The sequence below is a fragment of the Gymnoscopelus microlampas genome, assembly GCF_963454915.1.
Source record: "Gymnoscopelus microlampas genome assembly, chromosome: 17".
Taxonomy (NCBI): domain Eukaryota; kingdom Metazoa; phylum Chordata; class Actinopteri; order Myctophiformes; family Myctophidae; genus Gymnoscopelus; species Gymnoscopelus microlampas.
The window spans coordinates 42,876,223-42,902,766 of record NC_139954.1 but is presented as its reverse complement, the minus strand read 5'-3'; the positions used below and the strand labels follow the sequence as shown (position 1 = coordinate 42,902,766).

General features: G+C 40.4%; 1 protein-coding gene and 1 long non-coding RNA gene across 2 annotated transcripts in view; one reads left to right on the top strand and one right to left on the bottom strand.

The window, feature by feature from the left end:
• The first annotated feature begins 3,771 nt into the window (after positions 1-3,771).
• Positions 3,772-26,544, top strand: part of gypc (glycophorin C (Gerbich blood group)) — a 42,042-nt gene continuing 19,269 nt past the window's right edge. Inside the window, exon 1 of the mRNA XM_084083605.1 lies at positions 3,772-3,780. The gene's annotated coding sequence lies outside the window, so the exon portion shown is untranslated. The remainder of the gene's footprint in view (positions 3,781-26,544) is intronic.
• On the bottom strand, positions 16,468-17,865 carry LOC311064692. Its single transcript, XR_014602741.1, has 4 exons — positions 17,741-17,865; positions 17,351-17,397; positions 17,204-17,253; positions 16,468-16,885 (listed from the first exon to the last, which is right to left on the bottom strand). It is a non-coding gene; the product is annotated as an uncharacterized lncRNA (long non-coding RNA).

Below are 26,544 nucleotides of genomic sequence, written 5' to 3'. Positions count from 1 at the left end.
ACATAAAGACAGTATATCTTTATGTCTTGGCTACAGTTAATTGCCATCAACATCCACAGAAAATTATTTCATTAAAACATAACAATTACAACTAAACAATTAGCAAAGCTATCAAACCTTTCCTGCTTTTTAATTTCCCCAGACCAAATAGTATTAGAACCAGTGGCGTGCACAGACATTTTGAGGGGCAGGTGCTCAAGTAAATTATACTTTTTTTTTGTTTACTTGGTCTGCTCTTTTTTCCCTCTACACCTATACCTCTTTGCCAAAAATAGCCGATCTACAAGCCCACAACGCCTCGCAGCGCGAGGCGTTGTGGGCTTGTAGATCTGCTATTTTTGGCTAAAGTTCTCCTCAGAAAAGGGATGCTAGGTTTCGAGTGGTTATGGTAAAAAGAAAAATCATATCACATAAAGATTTGGCGGACCCCCTGTAGTAACTCTGAGGACCCCCTGTAGAAGACCCCTGCAGTGCCCTTTTTTCAAAAGGGCACTTCTGGTCAAGAGGGCAAAGGGCAGGTGCTCTAGCACCACCTAGAGTATATCTGTGCACGTCCCTGATTAGAACGATACAAATGTAGAACAAATCCTTCCTGGTGTATTTCCCAGCATTCCCTCTGTGTTCCTGAATCATGGTGTTCTTCTGAGTTCACTAAATAACTACAGTATGTGGCCTTATAGGTTATATGCAATTTCCCAGATGTCGCCTCACCTCTCTCAATATTTCATAATCCATCTATCTTACACTATATTACTACTTCCTAGAATATAAGATATGTCTCACTTTTCTTCCCCCCAAGTTCACCTTGACTAGGAAACTCCATATTTTGTTATTTGGTTTTATTCAACCCTGAACAACTGTGTTATCATTGTATTTCTATAATAATGTTTACATTAGAGTGTGTGCCTGTGTCGTCATGCACAACGCCACCAGGGGTCACTAAGTGCTGCGTATTGAAAACAAACACGAGGGTTTACAGGAAACAGATGTAGGCCTAACCTCCAATTCCTCTCTTTTCAAGCCTAAAAAAACATCACTGATGTATTGAGTATGGTAAGGCTGCAATTATCAATCATCTTTAGCGTGATTATTTTAGCTAATAACTTTTTTGATTAATCGAATGAGCGTGTTTTTTTATATTTTAGTATGTAGTATTTATTTTTATATATTAACGATTCGATCAACTGCTTAAGCGTTATTTTAGAATTGGTCGCACAATGGTGTTGTGCAAAATAAATTCGAAAATTGCCGATCTCGCAACACTTTGCGCTGCGACACTTTGTGAGCTCGTAGATCGGCTATTTTTTGGCGAAGAGGGGAAAAAGAGCAGACCAAGTACAGATCAAAAGGTCAAGTATACATGGCCATATGACATTGAGGGTTTAAGTGCTTAAATGTCGGAAAAATACAAACAAACACAACTTACACAACAGCGATTGACAGTGCTGTCAAACAAGTCTATGACGCTATCTATGAAATGTGTGTATATATATATTTTGTTAACGTTTAATCTGCAACACAATTTTATACAATATCTAGTGGGGGGGTCCCTGCTTCATCTGGGGGTCCTATGCCAGAAAAACATTGAAGACCCCTAATCTATGGTAATGCCTCTTAACCCAGAGACCTGAAGCCGATTCTACATGTCTCCTAAATCCCAACAGTATTCTGAAAAACGTATGTTTCTATATCAGTGGTGCTCTATAGTTTTTTATGTCAAGGACCCCCAAAATGATATGTATTTGGCCGCGGACCCCCATCAAAATATCTTGTTCCAGGGACCCCCAGAAGCAAAGATTTGAGTTAAAAATGTTCGCTTTAAAAATATATATATTCAAAGATTTGCACACATTTTCACGATTTTTCAAAAATAGCCCAAAGTGTAAAATAATGCTTTTTAGCTCAAATCTAAAAATGACACAGTTCCAGGTCTTAATGAGTTAATAATTGTCCAACCGTTTTCCTTCGTATCACAATGAAGGTCACTTGGCTCGGCTGCCAGGATCTGGATCTTGGGCGTGGGGGGATTTGGGGACCGCCATCGTTCTGACAGCTGACAGTTGTGGGAGTGTTAATAAGTGAAAGCTACAAGCCAGGAAGAAAGAGAATTTGTTTTGCCTAATCAGAGCTGGGACACTGCGCGGAGCTAATGTTTTATTAACCTTTGAGACCGGGAACGCATTTGTGTGTCATTTTTTAGATTTCTTTGGGCTATTCAAAAATAGCAGATATACAAGCTCATAGCGCGGCACCGAGTGCCGCACTATGAGCTTGTAGATCTGCTATTTTTTTGAGAAATTGTGAAAATGTGTGCAAATCTTTGAATATTCTTTAAAGCAAACATATGTAACTAAAAACTTTGCTTCTGTGGGGTCCCTGGAACAACATATTTTGAGATGGGGGGTCCGTCGCCAAATACAAAAGTTTGAGAACCACTGATTGTAGTCACATACGTTTAAAAAAAATAACTGTTGGGATTTAGAAGAAAGTTTGTAGAATCCCCTGAAGCAAAATATTTTTTTTACGATTCTTAAAAAAAATAGCAGATCTACAAGCTCATAGCGCGGCACTCGGTGCCGCGCTATGTAGATCTGCTATTTTTGAATAGCTCAAAGAAATCTAAAATGACACTCACAGATGTGTTCCAGGTCTTAATGGGTTAAGTCATCCTTGTGGCGGCGTCTTAAATTATTAGATTTATCATATGCCAATCTCTGTGTTTTTTTTTCTTCTTTTTTTTTCTCCCCAGTAATTACCCTCGCCAGTATTCTGCAGCGGTCTGATGATAATGGCGTGTCATACGGGAAGTGTTTTGATTTTGTACCAGAGCGAGCCGAGGGAGGCGAGCTCGGGGAGGAGGCCGTGCAAAGCATTTTGAGAGAGAGAGAGAGAGAGAGGGGGAGAGAGAGAGTTAATCCGTTAAGATCGGGAACGCATCTGTGTCATTTTAACATTTCTTTGGCTATTCAAAAAGAGAAATGTTTTGAAAAATCGTGGAGAATTTGTGGCAAATCTTTGAATATATATGTTTTAAAGCGAACTCCGATCTGTGCTTCTGGGGGTCCCTGGAACAACATATTTTGAGATGGGGGGGTCCGTGGGCAAATACATATCATTTTGGGGGGGTCCTTGACATGGAAAAGTTGGCGCACCACTGATATAGCAACATAAACTGTTAGGATTTTGAAAACATTTTTTTTAAATGTTCGCTATAAAATATATATTCAAAGACTTGCACAAATGTTCAAGATTTTTCAAAAAATAGCAGATCTACAAGCTCATAGCGCGGCACTCGGTGCCGCGCTATGAGCTTGTAGATCTGCTATTTTTTAATAGCCCAAAGAAATCTTAAAGGAGGAGTTCACCCAAAAAAATATTTATTTTCTATCAATTGCACACCCCATGAAGCCTTGAATACATGGATTTATTTTGTTGTTTTTTTCGCATTCCTAAGCCAATAATTTGATGCCCGGGTGTATTTCCGGAAGGAGACACAAAGAATCTACTTTGTGTCTCCTACCGGATACATTAGCCGGTAGGAGACAGGAATCAAATTATTAGCTTAGGAATGCGACAAAAACACAAATAAATCCATGGATTCAAGGCTTCATGGGGTCTGCAATTGATAGAAAATAAGTCATTTTTTGGGTGAACTACTCCTTTAAAATGACACAGATGTGTTCCTGGATTGAATGGGTTAACAGCTTAGCACATTCAGACGGGGGAACAAAGCCTGGGAAGAATGCATGCATGGAGGGAGAAGTAGATAAAGTGAAAAAGGTGAAGGACTGCCAAATATTTGAGAGGCAGTGTAATGGTGCCGTATATTCATGGTCCATTTGCGGATAAACAAAAGGGCTCTGCTTGAGGTGTGGGACACTTTCAAGGGGCTAGCATCCGGCTTGTAAATTGAGGCTATAGAAGAAGTGTGACGGTTCATATGAATGGCCTGTATAGTCTCACTGTTACACCGCTGTTTCACCCCTGCTGGTTGCAGAAACAATTAGGCTCTATTCAAGCGGATGGGTTTTTGAACGATGGGTTTCCGAACTTTACACTTGATTTTATTACCTTAATAAACATTGTCATGAATATTATATGCTTCCAGTCGTTGGTTTAAAGTCTTCTTTCAATCACCATGATATGTATTTTGGTAAATTATGGTCCCATTTATATTAAAATTCATGATTAAGTAGACTATGTTTCTACGGCCTCTACTGGTTCTACCGAGTGAAGACCCGCCCTCGATGCGGTTGCAGCCAATAGCATTAATCTCTGTCAGCATTTCTAAACCGGATATAGAAAGATGGCGGATTTGAAATGGCTGATAAATAGGCTTCATTTATACGGTCTGTAGAAACCAGGGGCATGACGTGACACTGTCCATATACCTCGTCTCCTCACACTCCTCATTCCTTTCATCTACCCTCCACTTCACCTGCGGGCGCAGTGGTGGACAGTTTGGCTATTCAAAAATTGCAGATTTACAAGCTTAAAGTGCAGCACAGATTGCCGCGCTGTGAGCTTGTAGATCTGCTATTTTTGTTTTCATAATGAAAACTTTGAATATATATATATATATATATATTTATTTATTTTTTTCAAATTACATATCTTTTTTTGAAACAGAACTCAAATCATTGCTTCTGGGGGTCCCTGGCACAACACATTTTGAGATGGGGGGGGGGGGGGGGTATCGCCGGACAAATACATATAATTTTGGGATTTTTTTTTGTTCCAGGGACCTCCACAGAAGCAAAGATTTGAGTTAAAAATGTTGTTTCAAAAAAATATATTGTATTCAAAGATTTGCACAAATTCTCCACGATTTAAAAAGAAAATAGCAGATCTACAAGCTCATAGTGCGGCACTCGGTGCCGCGTTATGAGCTTGTAGATCTGCTATTTTTTGAATAACCCAAAGAAATCCGTAAAATTATACAGATTTCCCGAGTTCCCGGTCTTAAAGGGTTAAGTGCATTCTTTGAGTATATCATTTTTTTGTTGTGCCCTATACGCAGAAAGGATAATTTAAACACACATATATTATAGCTTAATTATTGGCAACAAGATTGTTAGGACTCCAGATATCGGTGCCGTGGAATGAGAGGCCGTTCCAAAAAAATGGTGATTTGTCCATGATGTCACCCAGCCCTAATGTCTAAGGTCTGTCAGGCCAACACTCTGGTTCCCAAACAAGATATGATGAAAACTGCTGGCTGGATTGTTTTCGGCGACCCTGTGAACTTTTCCTCTGGTGCCACCCTTCCCTTAGGTCCACATTTCCACACAAGATATCGTCTCTGTCAGGGTGGAACAACCTCATATGTCCACAACGCTTACTTATCAGCAGTGGTGGGAAAAGTACTCAAATGTTTTACTTAAGTATAAGTATCAATACTGCATACTGTAGAAATACTCTGTTACAAGTAAAAGTCCGGAATTCAAAATTGACTTGAGTACAAGTATAAAAGTATTGGTATCAAAATGTACTTAAAGTACTAAAAGTAGAAAGTAGTCATTATGCAGAATGTCCCATTTCACAGGTTTTCACATGTATAAAATGTATAAAAATCTTTAGAAAATATTAGATCTACAAGCTCACAGTGTGTCGCTATGCAACACTTGTAGAGCTTGTAGATATATTCAAAGTAGCAGAATGTCCCATTCCACAGGTTTTCTTAATGTATAAAAATCTTTAGAAAATAGCAGATCTACAAGCTCACAATGCGTCGCTATGCGACGCATTGTGAGCTTGTAGATCGGCTATTTTCAAATTACCGAAATGTATATAGGGATGAAGTGGGTAATGTATGTTTTGTAATAATAATTCAAATCTATAAAGTAACTAGTAACTAAAGCTTTCAAATAATAGTAGTGGAGTAAAAGTACAATATTTGCCTCTGAGATGTAGTGGAGTAGAAGTAAAACTAATGAAAACTGGAAATACTCCAGTGAAGTAAAAAAAGAAAATACCTCAACATTGTACTTAAGTACAGTAATCAGGGTTGAGCTGTAGGGGGTACGGGGGGGTACGGCGTACCCTTAGTTCTGACACTGTGGGAGCTGGGGGCGCGCGTGCACGCACCGTCAGCGGCGGTCTTTAACGCCTTAAAGTTTAAAAACAATAGCCTCTCAAGGTTCGCGCCGTCAGTGGCGAGCCGTTCTCAATAGCGTCTACCTGGCTGCTTTGCATAACATTAGGCTACTCGAGAAAAGACACGGACTTGAATTGAATGTGTTACATTCCTCTCACAATGACAGACAACATCTCTGCACTGCAAGGTGTGAAGGGGATCGCTTAGCAGAGGACCCAGTTCTCTGAGACAAGACAAAGACAAGTTGTCTGATTATTTTAAGTAGGCCTACTTATGTGTGGGTGAGTCTATGTAAAGGGCTTTTATATAAAATTAAAAGGAAAATAAAATAATTAATTTGAAACAAAAATAAAAACAACAAATTAACAATGCAACAATACAACAAAAATAATAATACATATGATTACATTAATAATCACATGTTGAATACAGTATTTCAACTAGCACTGAGCTGAGTGGCTATGTGCGCGCGCGTGACGTCATAAAATACAGTACCCTTAGTTCAAAAATCCACAGCTCACCACTGACAGTAATTGAGTAAATATACTTTGCACCACTGCTTTTCAGGATTCAAATTCAAAAGTATAGCAATAGTAGCAGATCTACAAGCTCAAAACACGTGGCTTTGCACCGCGTTTCAAGCTTGCAGATTTGCTACTTTTGCTGATTTTTAGTACGATCAAGTAGGGCATTCATTTACCAAAAAAACAAAAAAGTTTAAATATGGAGATAAGAGGTTTCTGCCTGGCAACAACGATACGTGGAAACTTGCAGAGCATGTTCATGTTCCCCAGAGGAATGAAATCCGACCGTTTGACCCCCTGGCCTTTCCTCTAGCACCATCACCCTCGGATCAAAATATCAACTTTCCACACAATATACTCTGTCATAATCTAATAGACAGATTGCGTGGATGATTGACACTGATGTTGTTGATCCCCTGTCTTTCCTTTGGTACAGGGTGTCTTTAACAGGGGGTCCGGGACCCCTAAGGCATTGGTTCTCAAAGTGGGGTCCGGGGACCCCCAGGGGTCTTTGGGGGGGGGTTCCAGGGGGTCCCCAGCTAAATTCCAAAAATGTTTAAACCAATAATACGTTGGCTATACTCAAAAAATAGCAGATGTATACAAGCTCACACCGCACTGTGAGCTTGTACATCTGTTATGTTTGAACATTTCTGAAAAATCTTGAAAGTATTGTGAAACATTTGGAATATTTTAACACAAATCTTCTCTTCTGGGGGTCTCTGGCACAATATTTTCAGATGGGGGTTTGGGGCCAAATATGTCTTCCTTTTCAGTTTCTTGCTTTAGAATTCTGATATTTACGAAAGAGTGTGTGTGTGTGTGTGTGTGTGTGTGTGTGTGTGTGTGTGTGTGTGTGTGTGTGTGTGTGTGTGTGTGTGTGTGTGTGTGTGTGTGTGTGTGTGTGTGTGTGTGTGTGTGTGTGTGTGTGTGTGTGCGCGTGCGTGCATGGTGACATTGTTTTAGACATTGTGTGTGCATTTATTAACAGGCACACATGTGCAAACGGTTTGAAAGGCTATATGATAAAGGATGCTGTTCGTTAATGCCTCGTGTCAATCATGTTTGTACGAGAGCAGACTGGGAACAACATACAATCAGGGCAGGAATAATGTAAGTGACAGCGGCCACCATGTCTGTCTAAATTGACATGAAAATATAATCATGTAGTTATAGAGCTATAGGCAGCCAGAGCATGGCAACCAGCTGATCCAGTCAGTCCGCTTTGCAAAGTGCGCGTTGCAAACCATCAATACCCAATGCGTCTGTCGGGGGGGAAATAGTGATTGTACGACATACGGTTCAACGTTTAGCATTTGTCGTGCATGCATGGTGCCCCGTATGGTCAGAAGGGAAAGCACTTCAATTATGATCTTAACCCATTATCACCTGAGGCCGATTCTAATGTCTTCTAAAACAGATTTCTGAAAAACATTATGTTGCTATGTCAGTGGTGTTCAAACTTTCTCATGGCAAGGACCCCCAACATTATATGTATTTGGTCGCAGACCCCCATCTCAACATATGTTGTTCCAGGGACCCCCAGAAGCAAAGATTTGAGTAAAAAATGTTCCCTTTAAGAATATATATATTCAAATATTTGCACAAATGTTTGAGATTTTTCAAAAATAGCAGATCTACAAGCTCATAGCGCGGCACTCGGTGCCGCGCTATGAGCTTGTAGATCTGCTATTTTTGAATAGCCAAAGTATAAAATAATGGTTAAAGTGGTTACACAGATGCGTTCCCGGTTTGAATGGGTTAAATTAATTATGGAAAGGCCTTTCAATAAAAGTACATTTTAAGAAGTGATTTAGAAGAAGACAGTGATTCAGGCAGGTTGTTCCAGAGTCCATGACAGCAAAGGCACGGTCACTGTCTTTGTCTTCAGACTGGACTATACACACAGCCTCATGAGTGGGTTTATAACTCCAAAAAGTAATTAGGGGCCCAGGCCATGAAGGGCCTTAAAAAAGCCATCAGTAAAATGAATGACAAGACAGGCAGCCAGTGTAGCAAAGTTACAGGAGTAAAATGATGTTCTGTTCTCTGGTCGTAGTTAAAAGCATAGTATATCCGTATGTATCTCCGTATTTCATTACTTCACCACTATACAGAGTAAGAGTGTCACACAAAAGTATTGAACATAGCAGATCTACAAGCCCACAAGCGGTGTGAGCTTATACAGTAGATCGGCTATTTATTTTTAACCCATTGAGACCTGAGGCGATTCTTAAAAATCTAAATCCTACGTTTTTTGAAAAAAAAAAAAATGTTTTCAACATTTTTCAAAAATAGCAGATCTATAAATCTGCTATTTTTGAATAGCCAGAGAAATCTAAAGTGACACAGATGCGTTCCAGGTGTTAATGGGTTAAAATGTAAAAGGAAAAAATAACGCCCGGACCGTTGGCCTAGCGATCCGGGCGGGCACTTAGGCTCTAAGTGCATCGCGGGTTCGAGTCCCGTTCCCGACGATCTTTGCTGCATGCATGTCTCTCCCCATCTCTCTCTCTCTCTCTCTCTCTCTCTCTCTCTCTGTTTCCTGTCCATCTCCACTATATACACTATAAATAAAGGCAGAAAAGACCCCAAAAAATATAATTTAAACGTTTAAATGTTTTTAAATATAATTTAACTCTGTGAGTGTTACTGTTAAACACTGACGGTTTGCTGAGTGGAAGCCATGTTAGGGGAGGTTCTGAGAGGAATGAATTGTAGAGCAGCTGGTAGCACAGATTGGATCATTAACCAGTAGACCATCTCTGGCTGGCTGTTTGCTGTCATATCTCCTGCATGTGTGTCTGTGTGGCGTGTGCCCAGACCAAGAGGACAGCACTGAAGAGCACTTCATTAAAACATTCTCAACTGGTGTCCGTATTTTGGCCATGTCATTATAGTCAACAGCTTTTTAATCTAGAATTATGCAGCGTCATTCCAAATGAAGCCTTTGGCGCAGTTTATTTGAGCGGGGACCAGCATGCTGCTCCGTGCAAAAAAGACCAAAACAAAAACAACAATGAAAGAAAAACTCAATGTTTTGACCACTGTTTGGACCACTCAATGTTTTGACCACTGTTTGGACCACTCAATGTTTTGACCACTGTTTGGACCACTCAATGTTTTGACCACTCACAGTTAACCCATTCAATCAGAGGATGCATCTGTGGCTTTTTAGGACAGCTCAAGCGAAGCGAGCTGTCCTCTATGGAGAGAGATGAAAGGCAACTGAGGTATGTGGGATGTAACCTCTGCAGGCTTATAAAGAGAGGAGGTGGCTTAGGCGAAAAAGGGGCGTAACGGGGCGTGATTTGGTCAGGGACTCTCTGTTTGTGGGAAAAAGTGGGCCGGCTTGCTAAAAAAGGGTCTGGTTGCCACCGATTGGTTGCTGCAACTTGGATTCATGCAGGGAGACGCCCCCTCTTTGCTCCAAACACCGATTGGTTGCTGCAACTTGGATTCATGCAGGGAGACGCCCCCTCTTTGCTCCGAAAAATTTGGAACGGCTGCCTGTTGTCACAGGCACTCAGGCACTGCAGAGAAGTAGACACAGTGGTGGAAAAAGTACTCAAATTCTTTACTTAAGTAAAAGTACCAATACTGCAATATAAAAATACTCCGTTACAAGTAAAAGTCCAGAATTAAAAATGTACTTGAGTAAAAGTACAAAAGTATTGGCATCAAAATGTACTTAAAGTACCAAAAGTAAAAGTACTAAATATTTGAAAATAGCCGATCTACAAATATTTGAAAATAGCCGATCTACAAGCTCACAAGGCGTCGCGATGCGACGCGTTGTGAGCTTGTAGATCTGCTATTTTCAAATAGCCTATAGGTATGAAATAGGGCTAAAGTGGTTAATGTATATTTCATTATATCATAGTTTATATCTGAAAAGTAACTAGTAACTAAAGTTTTCAACTAAATGTAGAGTAAAAGTGCAATATTTGCCTCTGAGATGTAGTGGAGTAGAAGTAAAAGTATTGTAAATTGGAAATACTCAAGTAAAGTACAAATACCTCAAAACTGTACTCAAGTACAGTACTTTAGTAAATGTACTTAGTTACTTTCCACCACTGAGTAGACATGTAGACTATAGACTATGGAGGCATCAGAATTTTGTATTAAATTATAGAATGCACCAAAACATTAATAAGTGTTGACTTGAATCTATTTAAGCCACAATAAAGCCCCGCTTTTATTTTTGATTTTTATTTGGGGTTTATTTAGCATAGTTTTAGATGATTTTCTGTGCACATTTCTTCATTTAAGCATCGCGAGCTGCGAACGGCCTTTTTGCATGTAGTTGAAGCGCAAGGGGCGGCGGGGGGGAGAGAGTCGCAGATAGACAGCTGGAGAGTTGAATAACCTCCTCTTCAAATAACCAGATTTATTTACCAAAGTAGCCTATGTAGGCGACCTACATGTTTATGTTTTAGCTTAGACACGGGTCCGTGACAACGACTCAAAGACTTTTATTTTGTACTTTCTTGAACCACAAGCATATCGCTGCACCAGTAGGCTACATGAGAGAGAAAAAGGGGGGGGGACCACTTGATACACAAAAACAAAGCTGGCAATGTATTGCTAATATCCAGGGATGCTTTGTTAGGCTACAGAGTGCAAAGCACTACATTTAGCCAGTGAGAATTGCAGTGTACATAAAGTGCGCTCGGAAAGGTTTATTTTAGGAGCGCTTTGTGATGCACCGTGCAGTCAAATCCGCGGTGTCAATAAATTCCACTGCCCGCTCTTTGATGAGTCCTCCATCCTCCATGAATCGAATACAAACTGCAACTAGTTCCCGTTTGGAAAGCGGGAAATCTTTATACGCGAGTAGGCCTATTGCAAAATATTGTCCAATGTCCACTGAGTTCAGCCTTTATTTTACCAAGCAGGACTGATGCTGCAGCCTGAAGCAGCTTGCCCTGAAAGTGGTTTAGGCGACCGTTCGTTTAGGCGTCCTCGCGTCGCTGAGTTTGCTCTGGACAAACTTTTTTTTTTACGCTGGTGCCATTGCTGCCTCTCTGCTGTCTCAAGAATCAAACATGAAGAGAACGAGGCCACTCAGGCCAGGACATGTGTGTGGTGTTTATATTGTGCGCTTATGTCAATAAACCGGTTCTGTGAATGAGGGACACAGACAGACACATTTCACACTCGAGTGTGAAATGGGATTCTGAGAATACACATTGGCTCAATTGCTCAAAAGACCCAACATCCTCCAGACACGCAGGACGTAGAGAGAGAATGGATGTGTATTACGTTATTTGTCAGCCTTAAGTATAGGGGCGATATTCATAGTAAATACACAAAAAGCTGTCTGGCGGAGTTAAGGCACAGTGGCCCTCATTTATCAACGCGGTGTAGCCCGAATAATGAACGTACGGCGATATCACCGCACCTTTCGGCATTTATCAATATATCCTGACGTGGGCTTCATCCTACTTTACGCTGAGATCTCACGTCTGGTCGAGACCAATTGTTGACGTTGGCTGCGCCCGTTTATTCCATTCTAGACCTGCGGAGCAGACGGTCTGACAGGCATCTGGACACATATATCCACTCCAAAATGTATATCTACACTAATAAATAATCCCTGTGAAAATATAACATTTTATAAAGTAATTTAAACAAACTGCTTTAACAGTCATTCGGTTAGGCTTGCAGATCTGCATGGCTGCGTTGGCTATTTGAAAATAGCAGATCTACAAGCTCACAACAGGTCCCATCACTACGCGTTGTGAGCTTGTAGATCTGCTATTTTCAGCGCAGCAGCGATTCTGCGAGATAATTTTCGGGAGCCCCGAGTCCCCGACATTCTTTTCATGGACAGTGAGGTCCAGAGAGAGAGAGAGAGAGAGAGAGAGAGAGAGAGAGAGAGAGAGATAACCACGATAACGCAATGGTGATTATGAACCACGTACCCAAACCCGTTAAAGGCTGCTTTTCCCAAGCTGAACTATACTATTGTTCAATGAAAAGCATTGTAATCCGATTAGTGGCCATTTTTTCATAATGTATTCGAGTGCAATACACCTACCAACCGATAGGGTCACTCTGTTAAAAGCATATGGCCACCGATCAGATTAAAATGCTTTTTATTGAACAATACGGATGATACAGGTACTTTTGAGAGCCCATATATACATGTAACCTCCGTCGCCATGGGATAAGCACTTTATCTTTGAAATATGAACGTTTATGTAGATGTACGGGTCATAAATGGAGAAAGTGCAAACACTAGGTTGAAGTTCATCCATGACGGTCGTGACAGTCGACCGTCGTGTATCCGTGGCTATTACTCCCTCTAACATTTCCCATGTTTTTAGCAGTGGTGGAAAAAGTACTCAAATTCTTTACTTAAGTAAAAGTACCAATACTGCAATATAGAAATACTCTTGCTACAAGTAAAAGTCCAGAATTCAAAATTTACTTGAGTAAAAGTACAAAAGTATTGGCATCAAAATGCACTTAAAGTACCAAAAGTAAAAGTACTAAATATTTGAAAATAGCAGATCTTCAAGCTCACAACGGGTCGCGATGCGACGCGTTGTGAGCTTGTAGACCGGCTAGGTATAAAATAGGGTTAAAGTGGTTAATGTATGTTTCATTATATCATAATTTATATCTGAAAAGTAACTAGTAACTAAAGTTTTCAAATACATGTAGTGGAGTAAAAGTACAATAGTTGCCTCTGAGATGTAGTGGAGTAGTAGTAAAAGTATTGGAAATTGGAAATACTCAAGTAAAGTACAGATACCTCAAAATTGTACTTATAAGTACAGTACTTGAGTAAATGTACTTAGTTACTTTCCACCACTGGTTTTTAGTGTATTGAAATAATGTCATGCATATTTGTCCAGTGCATAGCCTACTGCAGGCCTTGTTGACTAGATTTAGAATAGATTTTTAAGCTCTTGCTCCTGAAATGATCGATTATTTTTTAAGGGGAAACGCCATCATTTAACATGCAAGTCAATGGGTGAGAAGGACATTGCCAGGCACAAGTGTAGGTAATTAATGTATTTGTGCAAGATGACCCTGCTACTGTATATAAAATGTGTATATTACTCGTTCATCATGGTTCATGTTCAAATAGCTCAATCCAAAATATAATGCTGTAGGCCTAAGTGTTAGGCTGTATTTACGCACCTGCTTAATTGTAATTAATGCTTAAATATAGTTATGACCGGTATTTTTTATCAGATGTCTGATACATTTGATTCATTCCGGACATTGGGACCAGCAGGTTACAATCCTATATCGTAACCCCTGGTATTGACCACATTGCTTAGCAGAGTTCAGTGATGCAAATGCATGTCAAGTTGATCAACAGATTGTATTATTCTCCAATGCAATAACAGTACTGAAATGAAGGCTATAAGGGCAATAATGGGAGCCCTTTCTTTTTTAAAGTAACTTCAAAGTTACTTTTCACAGTAACGCATTACTTTTTGGTGTAAGTAACTAGTAAAGTAACTGAGTTACTTTTACATGACAAGTAACTAGTAATGGTAACTAGTCACTGGTTTTCAGTAACTAGCACACCACTAGCACAACACTACAACGGTGTCTAACCGAGAGTTATACTTCTCCAGTACAACGGTGTCTAACCGAGAGTTATACTTCTCCAGTACAACGGTGTCTAACCGAGAGTTATACTTCTCCAGTACAACGGTGTCTAACCGAGAGTTATACTTCTCCAGTACAACGGTGTCTAACTGAGAGTCCATGCAGATCACAGTTGACAAATATTATATATTATCGGAGCTATTATTAATGTTATCGGTTTTATCGTGATGACGTCATAATTCCTGATATCGAACCGATAATTATCGGGCCGATACTTATCGTGCACTAATAATTTTATCGCAAATTATTGTCTCCGCCAGGCCGAAGGCATGGCGAGAGAGTATGTTTTACCCCCTGTCCGTCCGTGTGTCTGTGTGTGTGTGTGTCCGTGTGTCTGTGAACAGCTAATCTCTGGCACCGTTGGCTTGATCGCAGTGAAACTGTGCACACACACTCCCTGGATGCCAGAGCAGAACCTCTGCCCCAAATTTTTCACATGGGCCTTTTATAGCGCCACCAGGAGGCTGATTTGTGCAAAAGACATTTTTGGACAGTACTCCTACAGATTTTATCCAAACATCACGCAAATCGGTGCACAGTATCTCTATAGTCATGTGATCAACACAGATCTGCCTGCTTTTCCATATTCCATCCTGATTGGCTAAGGTTGGCTTCCAAAGTTTGCAGGATTGGTCCATTTTGAACTAAATGCCTCAAATCATGAACGCAGCTTGTGATTTATGTGAAATTTAACACGCATGTTCCCACTAGGCCGAGGAAGAAATGCCATTTGAAAATGTTCAAATCAGCCTCATGGTGGCGCTATAAAAGGCAGATTTGTGTTTTTAACTATCTGCACCGATCTGCGTGAAACTTTGCACACATACTCCCTAGAGGCCAAGGAAAAATATCTGCCCTGCATTTTTCATATTAGCCTTTTATAGCGCCACCAGGAGGCCGACTTATGTAAAACTTTTTTTTTTTTAGATTAAGCCTTCACATTTTTTCCAAATTTCACGCAAATCGGTACACATGATCTCTATAGTCATGTGATCAAGATGCATCTGTTTGATATTTCATATTCCATCGTGATTGGCTAACATTGACATCTAAAGTTTGCAGGAGTGGCCCGCTTTGAACAAAATGCCGCAAATCATGAACACAGCGTCCAATTGTGGTGGAACTTTGCACGCACATTTGCACTACGTTGAAGAACAAACGCCACCCTTTTAACATTGCCCTATTATAGCGCCACCAGGAGGCAGATGTTTCTTTTTTATATTACTTTTAATTTTGTCCAAACATGCACTGGGTGAAAAGCAATGATTTTGGGAGGGTATCCCTCAGGCATACCCCTGATACTTAAGGGAGTATGTGTGTGTATGCTGCCCTCATTCATTAATGTACCACCTCCCACATACCTCCCACATATTCAGGTGTATGTACCATTTCTGAGACCTTCATTTGCATGTCTGCCAGCAAGGACCTCACACACCCACCCCTCCCACCCCTCTCACCCTTCCACCCCAACCACTTCTGAGCATGTGCAGAAAACTACATTTGATTGGAAGCTGTGGCTTATAACCCCACCCACCCACCCCACATTCTGCATGCTAATTCTTGTATAAACCCCCTAGTTTATACCCCCCCCCCCCCCCCCCCCTCAGTGGGAAGGGTGGTTTAAAGCCCCCCCCCCCCCAGGGGCTGTGGCTTGCCCCCCCCCCCCCCACCCCCAATGGGAGGGGTGGTTTATAGTTCCCCCCCACCACCTGCACTAATTTATATATATATATATATATATATATATATATATATATATATATATATATATATATATATATATATATATATATATATATATATATATATCCACACACACAAACAATATAGAAAAACACATAGGCAGAACTCATGTAATTATGTTTATTGATCAAGAAAAATAAATGTATACAAAACAATGGAACAGGAGCACACAGATAAGGTAAACTGTTTCAAAGAAAAGTATTTTGTTCCAGGGACCCAGAAGCAAAGATTTGAGTTAAAAATGTTCACTCTAAAAAATATATATTCAAATATTCTGAATCAGAATCAGGTTTATTGTCACATCACAGGTTTAATTAAAAAAAGTGGGTGAAATTTGTGTCTATATACTCACACTAGTACCTGGGATAAGATATGTGCATGAACATAGCAGCAATGTATACTGTGCATGATATACTTATGGACGTTAGTGACATATAGTCAGCAAGTAGTGACATGAAGAAGAGCAAAGAAAAATAGCGGGAAAAGGAAAACAAAGTCACTTGTAGGCTACTCATGTAATCCACGGTGGCTGGGTCCAAGGAAGAGCTAAATCCAAGTCATGTGTCCCTGGTATAATCCACAGGAAGAAATACAGAAAATAAAGAAATATATTTTGTTCCAGGGACCCCAGAAGCAAAGATTTGAGTTAAAATGTTTGCACTAAAAACATAGTCCTCAAGCTCTTTGTCGTCAAGCATTGGGTCCTGGAGAACACAGCGTTTGGTACAAGGTCCTGGAGATGATCTTGTGAACTTCTTCCTGCTGGAGGGCTGAAGATCCAAAATGGAAGTCCATCTTTGGAGTTGCTCTGTGTCCTTTTTGGAGATGATCTCCTGAACTTTGGACTGCTGGAGGGCTGAAGATCCAAAATGGCAGTCCTTGAAGCCTTGAAGAAAAACAGAAGAAGAAAAAAAGAATTACAATTAAACCACAAAACCACTGAAACCGGAACACAACAATGTTAATACAATTACCACACTCTACCACACTACTGTGTGTGTGTGTGTGTGTGTGTGTGTGTGTGTGTGTGTGTGTGTGTGTGTGTGTGTGTGTGTGTGTGTGTGTGTGTGTGTGTGTGTGTGTGTGTGTGTGTGTGTGTGTGTGTGTGTGTGTGTGTGTGTGTATTGCCTGCTGACTGTCTGCTGAATCTTCTGCTGAAAACCAAGCCATTGTCCTGCAAATTGCAATTTATTCTGGAGATTACCTGTTAAAACTCCGAAAGGTCCTCACACATGTACCGCTGGGTGCCAACAACTGTAAAATAATATAACAGCAATTACAACTCAGAAAACTTCAACTGAAACAGGAGTGCACAAAAAAAAGTTAAATGAAGAGTGTGGGTGTGTAGTACCTTATAAAACTTCCTCGTCAACAGTGGGGAAATCAATGGAATTCTCCCTGCAAATATCATTTTAGGGGTTAGTGGGATGAAGCAATGCTTTGCCATTGTATTCAATATAGCCACAGTAAAGACAAACTACAAAGCAATCCAACTTTAGTTACTAAAATGTATAAAGTCTGTGTATTTTACTATACTGCATTATGCTGACAAATTAAATCATGGCATATGAATTGACTAGCTACTTGACTAGGCCACATGTTTTAAAACAATCTGAACTCATACAGGTAAAGGAACACTAGCCTACAACTGATCAAACAGACTGTAGAGAACTGATCAAAGTAAATACAATAAACAGTATAACCTACTAATGATTTACAATTAGATAAAATAGCAGCTTACCATTTACAAAGCTAGTCCAAAAACACCAACAGGCCAGCAGTACATGGTTGAGAAGAATGAATTCACCCAACCGCCCAAACAGTTCAAATGTTTGAAAACTCTGTTTGGACACATCTGATTGGATAGACACAAATGTTCCCCTCCCCACCATTTGAATGTGCATGTTAAATGTTGGCAGTCAGAGAGAGAGAGAGAGAGAGAGAGAGAGAGAGAGAGAAAGATTGGAAATAAACTATTTACTTAGTTTAGTTAGTTTTAACAAGTTAAACGTTACTATGTAGAGGTACTAATGCTTTGCACTAAACAACAAGCACAAAAAAAGAACTGACATTTTATACTTAAGTAAAAGTATCAATAGTGTAATGTAGAAATGCTCTTACTTGTTACAAGAAAAGTCCATTACATTTTGTTCTTTTGAGCACTACTGGGCCTAGACTAGAAAACAAACTAAATAGTTTATTAACCACATGACTGGTGGTAACCTGTATTTTTGGCAGTGATGGCAGAAGTACTCAGTTATTTTACTTAAATAAAAGTAGCAATACCACAATATAAAAATACAAACAAAATATAAACATAATAAAACAAGTAAAAGGCCTGTGTTCAAAATGTTACTTGAGTAAAAGTTTAAAAAAAGTATTGGCATCAAAATATACTTAAAGTACCAAAAGTGAAAGTATTAAAATGTTTGAAAATGGCAGATCTACAAGCTTGTAGATTGGCTATTTTCAAATAGCCTATGTATAAAATAGGGCTAAAGTGGTTAATATGGTGATAGAGGTGGAGCTCCTATTGTCTGAGAGACCTGAGACAATAGGGCCACTGAACCCATCAACACCTTTCATGCAAATGTTGTGCCTGCATGTAAATCTCTACCCCCCAAAATACACACGAAAACACACATAAAGTAAGCCTTGTTTGTGATATAATTTTAACCATTTAATGACCCTTAAACGTACTTGGTAAAAGTACAAAAGTATTGGTATCAAAATGTGTTCAAGTACTAAAATGTTTGAAAATAGCCGATCTACAAGCTCACAACACGACGCGTTGTGAGCTTGTAGATCGGCTATTTTCAAATAGCCTAGGTATAAAATAAGGCTAAAGTGGTTAATGTATGTTTTATAATGTAATCATTTATATCTGCAAAGTAACTAGTAGCTAAAGTTTTCAAATAATTGTAGTGGAGTAAAAGTACAATATTTGCCCCAAGACTGCACTCTGATCTCTCTGTGTGTGTGTGTGTGTGTGTGTGTGTGTGTGTGTGTGTGTGTGTGTGTGTGTGTGTGTGTGTGTGTGTGTGTGTGTGTGTGTGTGTGTGTGTGTGTGTGTTTGTGTCATGCTTTATTAGTATGTCCTTTCTGTAAACTAACACTGCTCACCTATGCAAGACCTAAGAACACATTTTTTTTTTTTAAATATTTGTATTAGCTTTTCCTTGAATGTCACAATGCAACTTTGGTACACTGTTTCTCTCTCTCTCTCTCTCTCTCTCTCTCTCTCTCTCTCTCTCTCTCTCTCTCTCTCTCTCTCTCTCTCTCTCTCTCTCTCTCTCTCTCTCTCTCTCTCTCTCTCTCTCTCTCTCTCTCTCTCTCTCTCTCTCTCTCTCTCTCTCTCTCTCTCTCTCTCTCTCTCTCTCTGAGCCCCCCCCCCACTCTGAACCCCACACCTCCCATTGTTTGAACAAACCTCTAATTTACATATGTAAGGGAGATTCCTAGCAGAGAAAAGAGAGACGCATATCCAGGTATCTTAAAGGCATTTTTAGGTAAACAGTCCTCTCCCGCATTCATTGAAATACTTCCACCAATCATTTATGTTTGGTGGGTGTATGCCTTGCCCACGTATCCAGGTATATCACCTTTTTCACCCAGTGATGCAAATCAGTACACATGATCTCTATAGTCAAGTGATCAAGATGGATCTGTCAAATTTTTTATATCCATCCTGATTGGCGAATTCCGAAAATTGCTGGCCCACATAACCTACCTGACCTGGCGGAGACCTGTGCTCCGAGGAGCACTTTTTCTGGTTTTTATATTTTTCTCTGTTGTTGGTGACAACTCTAGTGCGACGCCACGACGGCACGACGGTGTCATGAATGCGTCTTCACAATATTGTGCGTCAGCGACGCAGGACGCAGGCCTATGAGCATCTCTGCTCAGTGCGGCTGCAGAGTTCATGTGCAACATCGCATGGCTGTGGCTTTACAGTTTTCCTTCGCCGTGTCTGTAGGTCACCCCCAGGGACCCCAAGGGTCTCCAGGGACCCTAAGGGGGGGGACGACCGCGGACCTCCTTTTTTTTTTTTTTTTTTTTTTTCATCCCATGCATTTGTACCCCCAAAACTATTTTCTTTTTTTGGGGGTGGGGGGGTCCTGCGCTGTCCATCATGACATCTATGTCATTCTTTCTTGTTTTCAGATTTCTACAAGCCCACATCGCTATTTTTGAAAAATCGTGAAAATGTTAAGAAAATCTTTGAATATAATTTATTTTTAAAGGGCACGTTTTTGACTCAAATCTTTGCTTCTTGGGGGAGGGGGGAGGTCCCTATCACAAAATATTTTGAGATGGGGGTCCGCGGCCAAATACATATAATTTTGGGGGTCCTTGACATGAAAAAGTTTGAGAACCACTGGTATAGAAACATATGTTTAAAAAAAAAAAAAAAAGGACGATTTTGAAGACATTGGTAGAATCCCCCAGAAGCAAAGATTTGAGAAAAAAAAAATAGCGGATCTACAAGCTCGTAGCGCGGTACCGAATGCCGCGCTATCTTACTTAAGTACAGTACTTGAGTATATGTACTTAGTTACTTTACACCACTGTAACTATTTTTTGGGGCATGTCCTGTCTCACATGCATATACTCTACGTACACACTACACAGTGGTGCATGCAGTGCAGAGACAGATCACGACCAAGTTCATTAGCTTAAATACCGCTTCCTAATGACTTCATTACATGCTTCCTCCGTACCGTTCTTAGTCGTTTTTAGCAATCCACGCATGCAGGGCTGTTGCTCGGGGACAACGGGCTGCTGCTGCGGAGAGAGAGAGAGCAGCGGGCAGGAAACGGGCAAAGCAAACTAAACTGGTCTTTGGGGGGGGGGGGGGGGTGTAAGGCATTGGCGGTCATGCATGCATGTTGCATGAGTGTGTGTGCCAATGGGCCGGGCGCCAGCCAGCGCGGTGATGTTGATATGTGTTACATCAGCGCTGATACAGGTTGATCATCGTCATCTCCTGAGAGGTTAACCCTTTAAGACCGGGAACGCATCTGTGTCTTTTTTAAGATTTCTTTGGCTATTTTAGGGGAAAAAATCGTGGAAAATGTGTGCAAATCTTTGAATATATATATATATATATATATATATATATATACATTTTAACTCAAATCTTTGCCTCTGGGGGGGTCCCTAGAACAAAATATTTTGAGATGAGGGTCCACGGCCAAATACATATGATTTCGGAGCTATAAAACTCAAAAAAGTTTGAGTTTTATAGCAACATAAGTTTTGTCAAAAAAATGATTTAGAAGACATTTGTAGAATCCCCCGAAGCAAAGATTTGAGTTAAAAATGTTGCTTGGCTTCAAAAACATATATATTCAAAGATTTGCACACATTTTCACGATTTTTCAAAAATAGCAGATATACAAGCGCATAGCGCGGCACCGAGTGCCGCGCTATGCGCTTGTATATCTGCTATTTTTGAATAGCCAAAGACATCTTAAAATGACACAGATGCGTTCCCGGTCTTAAAGGGTTAATGAAACTAAATGATCGCCTGAGGGATGCCGAATGGCCTCAGATTTTAATAAAGTCCTCCCTCTCTCTCTCTCTCTCTCCCTCTGTCTCTGTCTCTCTCTCTCCACTCACTCACACACTTGCACACACTATATCTGAAAATGGGCCTGCCAGGCATAACTAATCAACCCGTTTTTAATGAGCTCCGCTCCTTGTGCTATTTCAGACACTGATGATCAGGGGGGGGGGGGGGGGGGGGGTCGCTCAATATTGCAATCTTCCTCAATAGCAATATATGCTTTGATGAAATGCAAGTGAGTCCCGTCAAAGTCATAATGCTTTGCCAGGGTAATTTGGCAGTATGATAACATTGCCATGAATAATGATAATAATGACATTTTTTTTTAAGGGGGGGGGGGTCTTGCGGATTGCCCGCGAGCAGACCGCTGCCACGGCGTCATTCCCAATGACGCCTTTTTGGCTCATCTTTGTTTTGAAGTGGGGAGCTATGCCCATGCACTAAATATTGGCCAGTAGAGTCCTACAATAATTCTCCAACTGTTTGGAGCGGATCGAGTGTCCACTTCTGCTTCACATCTGCTGAAGCTACAGATGAAGCCAGTGTCCATTAACCCATTAAGACCTGGGACTTTGTCATTTTTAGATTTTAGCTAAAAAAGCATTATTTTACACTTTGGGCTATTCAAACAAATAGCAGATATACAAGCTCATAGCGCGGCACCGAGTGCCGCGCTACGAGCTTGTAGATCTGCTATTTTTGAAAAATCGTGAAAATGTGTGCAAATCTTTGAATATATATATATTTTCAAAGCGAACATTTCAAATCTTTGCTTCTGGGGGGTCCCTGGAACAACATATTTTGATGGGGGTCCGCGGTCAAATACATATCATTCTGGGGGTCCTTGACATGAAAAAGATTGAGCACCACTGATATAGAAACATAAGTTTTTCAGAAAACTGTTGAGATTTAGGAGACATGCAGAATCGGCTTCAGGTCTCAATGGGTTAAAAGAAATGTCATTCAAAATGCACGCTGATGAAAAAAAAACTACTACATATCAGAATATATACCAGGTGATACTAATGGAAATTAATGGTGCATCAGCTAACCGGTATGTGTCCAGTATGTGTCCAGTACATAGTATGTGTCCAGTACTCTACAGTATGTGTCCAGTACTCTACAGTATGTGTCCAGTACTCTACAGTATGTGTCCAGTACTCTACAGTATGTGTCCAGTACTCTACAGTATGTGTCCAGTACTCTACAGTATGTGTCCAGTACTCTACAGTATGTGTCCAGTACAGTACAGTATGTGTCCACTGGAAGCTAACAAGCCTCCAGTGGACATTTCTCAGGAACTGTACTGTCGACTGAACATTTTCCCCATACAAGATTTGTGAGCTTGTAGATCAGCTATTTTCAAATAGCCAATGTACAGTACATAGGGGGTTTCAACTATTTGACCTGTACATAGGGAAGTGTAAAATCAAACTTACTGTAAATATCTTTTTAGCGGCGCTAGCCGCTCTATACCTTTAGCTCTATACCTTTAGGTATAGAGCGGATCCTGCCAACGTTCTGATTGGTCAGACCCGTCAACGTTCTGATTGGTCAGACCCGTCAACGTTCTGATTGGTCAGACCCGTCAACAAAGTGATTGGTCAAGCTTCACGTGACACATGGCTATAAACACATTATAAACACATATCGATGACATAATGTATCAAAGGCGCCGCTACCTTCACACAGGGTGTGATTTGTTCTTTAAATGGAACTAACTATCCCTTTAACACCCCAAGGGTTATTATGGGTTATGTACTGTTTGTTGCATTTTGTTACACTACATTTACTTCATGGAGAATGTACAGCAGTTATAGTAATTTATTTTCATCTCATACTATTCTCTACATCGTTTGAATTCATGCTGTGACCAAATAATTTGTACCCAAATATGAAGCTTAAGGCTATACTACACTATTTCAGCCCAGACTTGCAGAATTTAAAACTTTAACCCATTGAGACCTGAAGACGATTCTACATGTCTCCTAAATCTCAACAGTTTTCTGAAAAACGTATGTTTCTGTATCAGTGGTGCTCAATCTTTTTCATGTCAAGGACCCCCAAAATGATATGTATTTGGCCGCGGACCCCCATCAAAATATTGTGTTCCAGGGACCCCCAGAAGCAAAGATTTGAGTTAAAAATGTTCGCTTTAGAAATATATATATTCAAAGATTTGCACACATTTTCACGATTTTTCAAAAATAGCAGATCTACAAGTTCATAGCGCGGCACTCGGTGCCGCGCTATGAGCTTGTATATCTGCTATTTTTGAATAGCCTTAAGTGTAAAATAATGCTTTTTAGCTCAAATCTAAAAATGACACAGTTCCAGGTCTTAATGGGTTAAGACCACAGTAAACCTCCACAGGTTTTTACCAGCCTGTATTTCTGGTGTCAGACACTGTATTATCAGGCCCTCATATCAAACCTTGTGAAAAGTGGACTGTATTTCTTTCTGGCTATAGTGGCATGATTGCATGAAAAGATGCTATCAAAAAATTGGTCCTTGAGGAGATGCTTCCGGGCACTCGGGTTTGTTTGGTAAAATGTCATGTGTTTCCCGGCCCTTCTTCTCACGTGGAAACTTAGATAAATGCCTGAGATCCCCGAGGTGCTCCGTGTTGTATGTGTAGGGATGAGCTAACCAGGTGGAACACTGGCTCTTGCACACCTAAGTGCCATACTTGAGTCCCTGATTGCCTTCCCGTTCCCACTGTTATTTTCTGCTGCCTTTGCCATCCTAACCTCTTGTACGATTTTTTCCTGTAGGTTTGGTTGCAGACGTCTCAGTTGTAGTTGGATTTTGAAGCAACTTAAAGGAGTAGTTCACCCCAAAAAAAAACTTTCTATCAATTACACACCCCATGAGGCGTATTTTTTAAAGCCGATGATTTGATGACCAGCGGAAAGATGCTAATGTCTCCGGTAGGAGTCTCCATTGAGTCTCTTATTGAACAATGACCCAGTCATCAAATCATTGGCTCAGGAATCTTACTTAATTGATATTCATTTAATCAGACATGCCATAATCCCATTCAACTTCAAATGTCATGTTAACCATGGTGTTGATTTTGACAGCAAATTTTGATTCAGTTTTAGTCATAGTCTTCAGAATCAAATTCCATTTAGTTTTAGTCATATTTCAGTCATCCGAAATGTTTTACTGTTAGTCTAGTTTTAGTCGACTAAATATCATAAGATTACAGTTGACTAAATCCACAGTCGATTTAGATGACTAAAATGTATTTTGGCGGTGCCTTGATGGCGTCGTAATGGCTGATTTTACACTTGGTTGCCTGCTGAAAATAGCCGATCTACAAGCTCACAACGTGTCGCAGCGCGATGCGTTGTGAGCTTGTAGATCTTCTATTTTCAGAGGGGAACACCCGAGCGCTTTAGTTCAACTGGATCTCTTCTCCACTTGTCCCTCGCTCACATTAAAGTCTAGTTTTTATTTGTTGACGAAATTGTCAATATATTTAGTCTTAGTTTTAGTCATCATAGCCTAGTTTTATTTAGTTTTTATTTCGTTTTTTGTCAGTGAAAAAAGGTAGTCGACGAACATTTTTCGTCAGTCGACAAAATCAACACTGGTTAACCATACATTTCTCAGTAGAAGAGCAGGTGGACTGAACTACATTCAGTGCAGTTGCGTTAGTCGTATTAACAATATAACTTGGATTGCAGCACAGGGATTGTATTGTGTAGTTGGGAGTGGGAGGAAAGGACGCCACGGTCAGCACAAAATACATTTATGTTGGAGGAAAAAAAAGCAGTAATTTCTGCTATTTGATAGCACAACAGGGAGAGAGGATGGTGGTGGTGGTGTGGGGGAGTGGCGTGTGGCACGACCCCAATGACCATTACATGGTCTGTTGGATAGCCAGGGAACTCAAAACTTTACAGGGAAAAAGGATCCAATGTTTATTTTTTTGTTTTTATTTGAGTTTTTTTCATGGACAATTTTGGAAACTACTGGGACAAAACAACAAATCCTGTTGTCAGCCCCATGCGGTGCTGGAGGACCTTATATCGTCACTATCGGGCAGAAACCTCATATCTCCATATTTCATGTTTTATTCGTCACTTTAACGGCCTACCTCGTCGTGTCAAGCAAAAGTTGCGAAAATAGATCTACAGGCTTACGATGTGTCGTGATGCGATGCGTTTTGAGCTTGTAGATATGCTATTTTCTCTTTGAAAAAATGTTCCTACGATATAGTCTTATATTTAAGTGTGACACAGCATTGGAAAACGTAAGCTTGCAGGTCTGTGTATACTCTAAAGCTGAATGACTATGGGTTAAAAGCAGCGTTGCCAGATTTTGCGAGAGAAATATGCAACCAGGGCTATGAAAACAAGCCGAAAAGAAGCGACGAGGCCAAATGAGCACTGCTGGCTATTTGAAAATAGCCAGCAATAGCTCTCAACGTGTCGCGATTGTGAGCTTGTAGATCTGCTATTTTCCACACAAAAAAAAGAGAGAAAGAATCTCGGGAGGAAAAGGGACAATGTGGAATACAAATCTTATATGGGGGGTCCTTGGCATCAAATACATATTAATTTGAGGCCTTGACTTAAAAATGTTTGAGGTCTAAACAACTTTAGCAACCCCCGGACTACCAATATTTACAGGCGACTTTACAGAAAAACAAGCCCAAAGTCGCTTATAATAAGCAGACATGGCAACACTGGTTAAGCGCCAACAGTGTTAAGAGGTTCAATCAAATGTATTTTTCTCGCGGAGTGGAACATGGAATGGCCACCTATTGAGCGGCTCATTTAAATATGACTTTTATGAATGGCCTGTCTCTCAAAGCGGTGCCTTTTGTTGCACGGCATCCGTAAGAAAAGGAGAACGAAAGAGAAAAATGTTATTTTGAACTCGACGTGAAAATTACGAGTAAGATGGATGATGGAGTCAAAGGGATTTTCTTAGTACCTGTGGTGTGACGAGAGACACATGCCTAT